This window comes from Anneissia japonica, unplaced genomic scaffold (genome assembly GCF_011630105.1).
Source record: "Anneissia japonica isolate Jap-2015-1 unplaced genomic scaffold, ASM1163010v1 scaffold8759_len96035_cov96, whole genome shotgun sequence".
Classification (NCBI taxonomy): domain Eukaryota; kingdom Metazoa; phylum Echinodermata; class Crinoidea; order Comatulida; family Comatulidae; genus Anneissia; species Anneissia japonica.
In genome coordinates, this window is record NW_022744597.1 from 42,181 (window position 1) to 54,172 (window position 11,992).

An 11,992-nucleotide genomic window follows, 5' to 3' on the forward strand; every position below is an offset into this window, starting at 1 on the left:
CTGTGTATGAAGCCAACATACAGCAACTAATACAGTACTTCAAAAAATGAGCATTTGCTTCTGATTGGTCTGTACCTAATTACCTAATCCGATTAGCCCATTACTTGACCACTTTTTCTCAATTCCATTACTTTCTGAAATAAATATATTTATAATGATAATTATGAATTATATGAATGTACGCATCGCATTGACTTTTTCAATCATGGTACGATGGCCTATTATAAGACTAAGAAATAGCGACCTAAATTAGACTCTACCAAATCAAAACTGCTGAATTTTCCAGGGCTTTTATTCCTGCTGCACCGTGACCGGGGCATTTTTCGGTTTGATTCCAGATTGAACTCACTTCACTTTAGTCTGCATTAGCTTCTCCATCACTCTCAAGCATGCCAACACCTACATGAACATCATTACCGTTCATCATCATCGTCGACGTCATCGCCATCGACATCATCATCGTCATCATTATTATCATCTTCATCATAACCGTCATTGTTATCATCATCCCCTCATTATGATCATCATTAATTCACATTTTTTCTGGGCATCAAAATAAACAAGGTTTAAAGATGTATTGTCTCTTGAAAATGAGAAAAAAACATAAAAATAATTTTGAAATTAACTTGTTCATTTTTGCAGTAGCACACATATTTTTAACTTGAGCAAAGAAATTATTGAATTTCAAAAATGTGTACCCTTATTTTTAAACTGGATAATTATAATAAAAATAATGAAACACTTCCATTGACTGGAAGTGTTTTTATCATTTTCTTTGTAAAATGACGGGTAAACCTTTTTTAAATACACTAATGTTTATGTTCAAGTTAATAATTTTTATGTTACTTAAAATTTGGCAAGTTAATTTCAAAAATGATTCAGCGGCATTGTGCTCCTATCCACTCAACTGGATCACCTTAATGTTAGTACTCTGTTATTTATTTATTACCAGGGTAGATCTCTCCATGGAAGTATACGTGCATAGTCTGTCTGCATGAATATACTGAAGGTTAACTAAAATTAATGTGTAATCGGTATAAGGCCTACCAGAAGCAAACACAGCACTTAACTTTTTTTTTTTTTTACAATTCTAGTGATAGTATATAACTTCTAAAGCGTGATCAATAACTTAATTAATGTTCCATGCCGAACTTTGCAAAAATAATTAAAATTGTACGAGTAGTAGGCCTAATGTTCATAACATGTAGGCTGCAGGTAGGTCCATTTGTGTGGCAAATAGTATCCTGTGTTTTAATTATTGCATATTCTGTATATTTTTATAGCTGAATACCCTCCACGAAATACGATTACAGTATGTTATATTCATTTTTGGTTTATGAATTAGTATGTATTCATGTTTCTTGCTCTTCTGGAGGAATAAGCAACTCAATTTATCTACTTATGGCAATGATAAGAAATAACATTTTTAACAATATTATTTTCTACAGCTTTACCAGCTGCTATTTCATGGCATCCAGAGGTGCCATATTTCCAACATAGATTTTCATCCATGTTAACTTTATATATTGTGGTTGCCCCTTGAGGGGAAGGGAAGTGGCTGTAGGTTGCCAGCATCTGTTGCCAGACATTCATAGGCGCCAAACAAGTTGTTTACCAACCATGGTGGGGCTAGAGTTGATATTATAATTGTGACCCAAGACCACAAAAGGGCTGTAAACTCGCATCAACAGGTTTCGAGAAAAAGGGCCAATAGACAGTATAACATGAAATTTGAGCAAAATGTGATTAATTCATAAATATAAAGTATTACCTTTAATCTTACTATTTTTGAAGTTTGGGTTCAATATTTCAACTCTAAACCCTAAAATTTTGTAATTTTATGAAAGCCATTCTACGAGAAACGTTTATAAATTCACCAACTTTCAAAGCGCCATACTTCGCTTCCAAACAACTTATTCACCTACACAAAATTCAGGCCCTAAAGTATGTTGCGAAAGTATTTGTAGTGCATCGTACCCTGGTTCGAACTTACGTAAATGTATACCTAAATGAAAGAAATAGCCTTGAATAAATTTAAAGAATACTAAATTGTTTCATGACCTGTTGGAAAAGATTTGGAAAGCCCTCTGGCAGTGAAGCGGACCAGAAATGATGTAGATTGCGGTTAAGTACATATTTTAAGAAACTAGGTGTTAAGAAACTTTAAAAAGTATTGAGGCCAACAGAACAATCATCTGCACTAAAACGTACATTTTAACTTCACATTGAAAAAACATTGAACTTATGTTGATACACTAACTTTAAAATCTCAACATATTTGCAACGTGTATCTAACGTTCAAAAAACGTTCAAAAAACAATAGGAGTTTGGTTGAAAAACGTAAAACATTTTCAACGTTGATTCTACATTGAAATGCAAACTATATTTTGAAAAGATGTTGAACTTACGTAGTTACTGTAACATTAAAATCTCAACATATTTTCAACGTTTATTTAACGTAGAAAAATGTTGAATAAACAATACGATTCTGGTTGAAAAACGTAATACATTTTCAACGTTGATTCTACATTGAAATGCAAACTATATTTTTACTTGACGTTTAAAAGATGTTGAAAACATGTTGGTACTGTAATTGTTAAATTATCAACCAAATGTCAACATTAAATCAACGCTGAATTAACATTAAATTATCAACCGGGACTTGGGTTAATACACAACATATTTTTAACATTGATTTAATGTTGAGTATATGTTGTCAACATGATTTTAACGTTTCAACTACATTTCAACGTTGATTCAACGTTGAATTACGTTGTGTGCCCACTGGGTCGTCTTCCTCTAGCTCTAGGTCAGCCTGCAATACAGTACATTGTTCTCTCAGAGGAGAGAACACCCACCCTTGCAAGCACCACAAAACGGCTCATTATTCGCTACCACCTAGACTCGTGCAGACGCATTTATTACCCGCAGAGCTTACCATTCCAAGGCGTGATTGGTTGATAAACACAATGTGGAATATACAGGCGATTTGCAATCTGATCAATGACGAACACGCTTTCATAGGAAACCCACCGTAGTGTTAAGAGATATGATATAAAAACATACTTTTTCACATATTTTCCGACATTATTTTCACAAAAACTCTTCATACTTCAAATTCCCCAAGCCTTATTTTCCATATTATTGCAAGATCGGCCTAATCGCGTCACAAACGAAGGAAGAATAGAAAAACAAATGACTTCAAAATTCGCTCAGAATCATCATATAAGCCCTCTCTCTCAGAGAGTGGGCTAAAAAATAAGTTCGCGAAACAAGGAGGTATAAAAAGTCTCGCCTCAATATCATGAGTGGTGATGGCCAATCAAGACAATATTAAAATAATTGTCTTGTTGGCTATAACCAGGTTTCTGTTTCTTTTCAGCTTGATGAAATGTCAATTAATTTTGATGATAGTATAAAATGTGAAAACCATGTAAGTTGCAATAAATAGTCCTTTTGTATTTGAATAATAAACAAAATTTAAACCAGTAGTAGATTAGTCTTGTATTAACAAATGGTTCCAGTTTCTTGTTGGGTCAGGGGCATTAAGGTCAAAAGTCACCTCCAAAAGTGGTGACTCAAAAAATTTACTAAACAACCTAATTTAAGAAGTTGTATTAACAAATGGTAGAAGTTTCATGTTGGTGGGTAAGGAACATCAAAGTCAAATTTCACCTAGATTTTCTGCATTTTTTGTATAATTTTAGTCTGAAACCAACTTTGTTAAATGGGTAAAAGCTCTATCAGTAGCCAATAGAAATACAAATCGATGACATACACGTGTTTTGATGCAATATCCCTGGCCCTGGCAGCAATTTCTTGCTATGTAGCTTGTTGAAAAGGAACTCTGGGGCATTGCAATATTACAAAAAGCAATTTGCCGAGTTGGTGAACTTAATTGCATGTTTCTTATATGAATAGATCAATGATAGACACAATTTTCAGTCATATTCTAGAGAATTGGTTGATTTGATAAGGAATGACCCTATCAACTAATTTAACTAAGTACAGTATATAAAAGTTATTAATAGGTATTTGAATATTCAAAAGCCATTATTATATAATAAAAAAGTACTTTTATTAATACTAATATCATTAGATGGACCTGTAGGTTGTAACCTATCCATCCAAAGGTCTCCACTTTGTGTGAGTTTTCAAATTATACTAAATTTTAACATTTGACATTGTTGATCATTAATTTGAACAATTTAAAATGAATTTATTGTTATACTGTAGGTGTTCATTTTCAGCGATACCATCCGGCACACACGACCATGTTTACAGTTTGGTGAAATGTTTCCTCCATCTTGACAGAGTTAAAAAATAGCAACAACGTTTTTCAGCTGAAAAAAAGTTTATGCCAACAAAATATGCTCCTGATACTATACAGTTTTTATTTCTGCAAACATATTTTATTAAACATGTCAAACAATAGGGTTAAACCTTAATTGTTTCATTGTTTCAATTTTGTACAGGACACCAAGGATGATTTTGTTGTGATAACTAGTGAATCAGACCATGAGCTGGAAGATGTAGGAGTACGGGTACCTATTATTATTATCATCAGTGTTTCAGAGGAAGAAATGATTAAGGTACAGTATTTTATCTAAATGAAAACTGTATTATTTTAATGTAAAACTGTATTATTATTTTTTTGTGACTGTGTGAACCTGGTCACTTGGCTGTTATCAAGAGTCAAGATATACCTTAATTTTAGCATTGTTTTTATTTTGAGCAGGACACCAGGGATGATCCATGTGTTGTGATAACAAGTGATTCAGATGATTCAGATGAGCTAATGTCATTAAACCTGAAAGATATATGTATGAGAAGAAAGCGTACAATGGGGAAAAAAACTGGTACAAGTACGTAAAACCATTTGTTTGTTGTTGTTTTTTAAGTGATTTTTAAATCAATGTCTACTGTGTGTTTCTTTACAGATTCAGAATTGTTTCTTATATATTTTCTTGTGATAATTACTTAATCAAACATTTTGTAAATAGGGAGATTCAATGGATGAGCTTGTAACTGCCATGAGTGTCCTAAACTCAACTGAGTGTACACCAGTTAAAAGGACGAAAAAAGGTAGAAGAAAGAGGGTTTTGTCAGAAGATGAGTAAGTGAACAACATGTTTTTCTCAACCACATCGCATTTTTTGAAACGTGATGTAGTACTGTTTCAGATAACAACAATGGGACAGAACCAAAGGAAATACTCTATTGATGTTATTTAGGGTTGTCTTGAGAAGAAAGAAATATTAACATGGCGATTTGAGTGATGTTTCAAAAACAGAAAGTACTACTGAGCAGTTCATTGACCTAATAATTTGAAATTTTAATTTACAAATAAAATTTTTAAAAAATAAAGTGAAATAGGAAAATTATAAATAGTTATTTTTTGTTATGTTTTACCAGTCAGTTGGCCCTGGGTTTAATTCAAAAACAAACAGTACTACTAATAAGCAGTTCATTGACCTAATATTTTGAACTTTTAGTGTACAAATGAAATAAAAAAAATAAAGTGAAATAGGAAAATTATGATCAGTTATTTTTTGTGATGCTTTACCAGACAGTTGGCCCTGGGTTTAAATTGATTAATGTAAAATGAATCAGAAATAACCATTTTATTTGTATTTTGCTTACGTCAGGGATGAAGTTCTAATCAAGAAGGGATCAAGAACATATTTAAACCAAAATGAGGTTGACAAATTACAGACAGTGAAAGTAAACAGGTGCCTCCTAACCTGGAACAAACAACACTAGCTCGCAAGGTGAAACAGACAAATAGAAAAAAAGAGAAGTAGCTATAAAGAGGCAAATAAAAAGGTTTTGAGTCGCTTTTTAAAGATGTCAATTGACGCTGATTCACGGACTTCAACTATTTGATGTATGTAATGCTTCATTACTAAGGAACAACTTGACAAATTAAAATTGTTTTGTAATGGCTAGATTTTTTTCTATGATGGTCAATGTAACCTGCATTTTCAGGCGAGTGCAAAGGCGTGTTGCGCATTGTATGGGGCCTAGCGCGATCTGCACGCGCAGGAATTTATGGTTAACGAGGTTTCGTTAGCATATTTTGGATCAGCGTAGGCCTAGCATATTAAGCTTGCATATAGTACAACAAATAGGCATTTATTAATTATGCGCCTGTTTAGGCCTCGGCGAACCCAATGTTTAGCCTAGCTAGGCCTACTAACTAGAGCTATTTAATGTAGGCTAAAAAACACAAATGTAGTTAATTCGATTTTTAATTTAATATTTATTATTTTTCAGGTTTTCCCTACCAACCAGAAGTTTGGATACCACCACCAATTCTCTGGCAGGTACACATCAAGCAAATTTTAATTATATAATAAGGCAAGTACAGTAATTAGTAGGCTTAGGCCCGAGGTAGCCTATTTTATTATGTTTTACATTATTTTTAGTGATTTTAAGGGGGGTATTATTCAATTAGCACCTGCATATAGACTAAACTGAGCTTTAAAATATTTAATAGAAAATCAATGCAATTAATCATAGTATATTAATATAATGTTATCAGTCAACTTTTTATATACTTTGTATTTTAATTAAATTTTAAAAGTTGAATATATTTAAAATGTACTAACAATTTTCTTGCAGGTGGAAATCCTTTGTTCTTTGGGAGAATACTGATTTCTAAAAAGGATTATATTTGGATATTTCTGATAGGATTCAATAGAACTTTCGAACTTGTCGAAGGCAATGTGGACCTGTTCGTCACACCCTATTCACTCAACAGACTCAAACCCATATGTCATCAAATAGACACAGCAACAGCATACTATATAATTAATGTGGACGTAATTTATTTTTGCTCTTTGGTGTTGCAAATTTAAATTGTGTGGAGATATTATTATTATTTGCTACAAGATTGCCTGACATTTTGATGATTTCAAACTAGCAGAATTGTAACTGTAGCTGGGTAACACTCAAGTTGTATGCTGGTATGCTAATGCAACACCTCTTTTTTATTATCTGTATGTTATATTTTTCATTTAATTTCAAGTGATTGTTAATTAATTGTGCATACTTTTTGAGGAATCATAGTTTGCTTAAAAAGAAATAGGAATTAGAAAAATAGGAAAAAAATAATGAACAAACCCCTGTGAATCAATCGTGGCATCTCACAAATCATATACCGGTAGTTTTTTTTTAAGCCTTGTATCATTGTATATTTATTTTTTTTAAATTAAATTCATGACAAAAAATATGACTCCTGTGTAGTTTATCAGGATTTATGTTTTTATATGTTGTAATTTATCCATCAATGTGTAAATCAAGATATCATTATTAATGATTTGTATTGAATAAAGTATATACCAAAGTGAATTAATATAATTATTATTTAAATTTGTAAAGAAAATAGAATTCAGTTTTTCTTATTTTAAACTAAAGAAATTTAAATAATTGTACTATTTTAACTCTACAACAGAACCCCCACACCAAAACAGAATGAACCACCACAGTGTTAGTAGTATTGAGATCCTTTGTATAGAATTTGTTGTAGCACACACGCACCCGCACAAACGCTCTCTAAGCCTATACTGGATAACAAAAAACGCTATCCTTGGCCTAAAGCTAGGCCTAGGTTGTATAAAAAGGTAGAAAAGTCACCAAGTTTGAAAAGCAATTTCTGAAAATTCAACCGTTACAACATTTTTTGCTTTTGAAACAGAATGAAATATCATCTAATAAGAAAGTATACAAAAAAACCAGACTTCTAAATGATGGATAACATATGTGTTGACAGACGATTTAAAGTTCCGTACTTGAGTACCTTGACTTTGTGTGGTGGCGCTGTTTGTTTACTTCATCTCTGTATAATGGGCCTCAGAAATACAACTAAAAATACAAGTAAACTTTTTTTTAACGTAATACTGTAATTAAAATGTGTGGTTTAATACACATATAAGTAACTTGTAATTAGTTTGAATTCATGAAAGATAGCTTATATTTTCCGTAATATCTGATATACTACGCGAATTCCTGTACCGATAAACTCACTAGCGTAGCGATCAATACATCGTTCCACTTCATTGATTTCGCTGATTTAGAAGAATTACGTAATGTAGCGCCCTCTATAGTTCAACTCTTTTTGTCCAAAACCCCTATTCGTGAAGACACCGTGCCATGCCGACGTTGGTGAATGGGGGTGTGGTTTCTACTCTATCCTTCGGTAAGTCGGCCATAATTTGTGTAAGAAGTTTTCCTCTTAATTTTCGGCAGATCATACACTGATCAATTATGCTTCTCACTAAATCGTGGGCTGCAATTATCAATTTGCCTCCGGATCGTATGGCTGCGAAAGTTGTGTGCCGCCCTTGGTGTTGTACTTCTTTATGAAAATGTTCAGCTATCAATTTCGAGACATGGCTTTGTTTAGGAAGAAGCACTGGATGACGTTCCCCAAGATCGAGATCAGATCGTCGAAGTCTTCCAGCAACATGGATGATACCGTTTTCGTCAAGGAAAGGAGACAATTGGTACAGAGGGCTATCCTTCTTAACGGTATCGCAGGAAGCCGAGTCAGCATTCCTTTTTAGGCATGGCCGGCGGAAGCGGGGGGCCGGGGGCCCGGGCCCTTCACTTTTTGGCGATTAATATATAATGTCTGGAGATTTTTGTATGATCGGAAATGTCGAAAAAGAAGGAGGGAAGAAGGAGGAGAAGAATGGGAAAGAGAATGTTTATCCAGTACCTGACCGAGCTGATTTTTTTTTTTTTTTTTCGCTATTAGAAAATTCGAATTTTGAAGAACATAAAATTCATTAAAACACACTTCAAATGTTGGGAAAGCTCAATTCCCGCCATCTAGGAATCAAAATTTTCCCGGGGGAGAACCCCCGGACCACCCTTTTTTTTGGGATTTATCGATTCATGGAAAAACGAATACTCATGCAACTACTGATTTATTTATGTATGTATACACACATAAAATAAAAAAAATGAGAAAAATTTACCTGACCTATTTCAAGAGGGGGAAACCTTGAATTTTGAAGAGCTTTAAAAGTCATTAAAAGACATTTCAGAAGTCAGGAAAGCTCATCTCCCGCCATCTAGAAATCGATTTTAAGAGGGGAAAACCTTGAATTTTGAAGAGCATTAAAAGTCATTAAAAGACATTTCAGAAGTCAGGAAAGCTCATCTCCCGCCATCTAGAAATCGAAATTTTTCCGGGGAAACCCGGACCCCTTTATCTTTGGAGTTCATTGATTAATTGAATCATTTTCAAGGGGGAGGGGGACCTTGAATTTTGAAGAATTTAATAGTCATTAAAAGACACCACAGAAGTCGGGGAAGCTCATTTCCCGCTACCTAGGAATCAAAATTTTCCCGGGGAAGAACACCACAGGACCCCCCCCCCCCGCTTTCTTTTTGGGATTTATCGATTCATTGAAAATAACTGTCTCTTATACACATCTAGATGTGTATAAGAGACAGGTATTGATTATTACTAGAAATTGCAAATTGCAAGTGAAGTGCTGCGAAGTACAACTGCATATAAATGTTCTTCGAACAAAATTATTTATGCGAGTCAAGTGAAAATAATGAATAATAAAACTATAACAAATAATATGAGATACGACTCATTGTCTATATTAGAACACTTCTCATTGGGTAACAAAGTCGTAATTTTTCATTTTTGTCAAAAAGTGTCTATAGTGTGGTGAATTATGGTTTCGGTTTTATTAAAATAACGTTTCAAAAATGTCTATGTATGTGGAAAATGTGGTGATTACCAAAGGTTACAATTTTTATTTTGAAGACTGCATGGTCTAGGAAGTGTACATTTTTTTATGGGGCAAGTTTCCAAGGGCGGGTTTTCTAGGGTCGAGTTGACTGCCAAAGAGTGTTGCCAAAGTGCGAGCCAGCGTGTTATTTGATCACAAGTGCGAGACATATCACAAGTGTGAGCCAGCGAGCCATAATTAACGTCACGACAATGGATAGAGACGTTAGCCAGTTGTGCGAGGTATCGGCGGAGATTTGTGGAGTACATTTCAAAAAACAACTATAGGTCTAATAATGAATATTGTGATGTTAAATAGACAATGTTTTTTCATTGGGACCTTCGTCTTCAAGGCTAGGCCTACACCATCCAGCTAGTCTAGGCCTAGAGTAGGATAAGGCTAGCTCGACATGCGGACGTTGGTACGAGTAGGTTAGTTAGTCTACAAACGTCGCCTAAATTAATTGATTTTACCCGGCACAACGAAAGAAGGAAACTCCGGATTTCAGTCGTCTTAGGCACTCGTTTTTTGACAAACAACGACCTTTCAGAGGTCAAATTGCTGTCAAGAATATGAATTGGCTGCTTCGCAGCAATAACAATGGGAAAAAATTATCTGACCGTTTTCAAGAGTGGAAAACCTTGAATTTTGAAGAACTTAATTACGGAACTTTTTAAGTTCTTCAAAATTGAAGGTGTTCCCCTCTTGAAAATTATTATAATGAATTAATGAACCCAGAGAAAGGGAGGTTCGAGTTCTTCCCGGGAAAATGTTGATTTCTAAATGGTGGACAATGAGATTTCCCGACTTCCGAAGTATTTTTTAATGACTTTAATTTAAAAGACACATCAGAAGTCGAGAAAGCTCATTTCCCGCCTTCTAGGAATCAAAATATTCCTGGGGAAGAACCCCCGGACCCTCCTTTCTTTTTGGGATTCATCTCATGAAAAAAATCGTATGCAACTACTCATTTTTTTTAAATGTATTTATACACATTTAACAGGCCTATTTACTGTAATGAGAAAGTTTACCTTACCGTTTTCATGAGGGGGAAAACCTTGAATTTTGAAGAACAAAGTCATTAGACACCTAGCTCAAAAGTCGAGAAAGGTCATTTCCCGCCATCTAGAAATCTAAATTTTCCCGGGGGAGGAATGTTGACCCCACCACCTAGATTTGATTCCAGATCTGCATGATTCATATTCCCATTCATCTTATAAGCAGTGGCGTAACAGGCGGGGGGCCAGGGGCAGACTGTCAAACTGACGGTTTTTACCGGGCTGACCAAGCCGTCGTACCGGGCTGGGTAGGAAGAGAAAAGAAAGATGGGAGAGGGAGGTAAAGAGAAAGAAGGGGAAAGAAAAAGAAAGGAAAAATGAAAAGAAAAGAGAAGAGAAAAATATGGACAAGAATAAAAAGGAAGATATAATGAACAGATATCACAATACCCCGGCCTGCAACCCCTTCTCCACTTCAAAAACTGTCCATATCGCATTTGATCTAAGCCGCCAGGTATTATCCGCAGCGGCGTAAGTAACCACCGGGGGTCAAGGGGAAAATATACATCTGTGGAAAATCTTTCCCCATTGAATGCCCTTTTCACCCGGGAAATGCCTGAAAATCTCAAATTTTAAATCGCATATTTTGTTGAGGTAGGCCAATTTTCTCAAACAAAAATTTTTCGCGCGCTTCGCATTTTTTAGTGTTAAAGATTGTGCTTCCTCTCCTTTGCCTTCTAAGTTATAACACATAGTCCCAAACTCAAGAAAGAAAATTTAAGATAGATCGTTTTACCTTAAAGAAGGGCCTTAATGTGTAATGATGTTGAAAGAATATGTTTGTAATAAATAAAGCCATAAGGAAAATGCTTATATTCAATTTAAAAAAACGAGTGTGGCCATATATAACATTAGAGCATTTCTTGTTGAGGTAGGCCAATTTTCCTCTAAACATTGCACATTTAGGGAGTTTTGATCAATTCCGACGAAATTAGAATTAAAACACAAACATTTTTCAAGCGCTTCGCGCGCATTTGTTAGGGTTGAAGCTTGTGCAATTGCCTCCTTTGCCTCCTAAGTTATTTAAAAACAATAGTCCTAAACTTGAGAAGGAAAATTAAAGATAGATCGTTTTACCTAAAAGAAGAGCCTCAATGTGTAATGATGGTAAAAGAATAGGCCTATGGTTGTAATAAATAAAACCACGATGAAAATGCTTGTATTTAGTTTCAAACACAC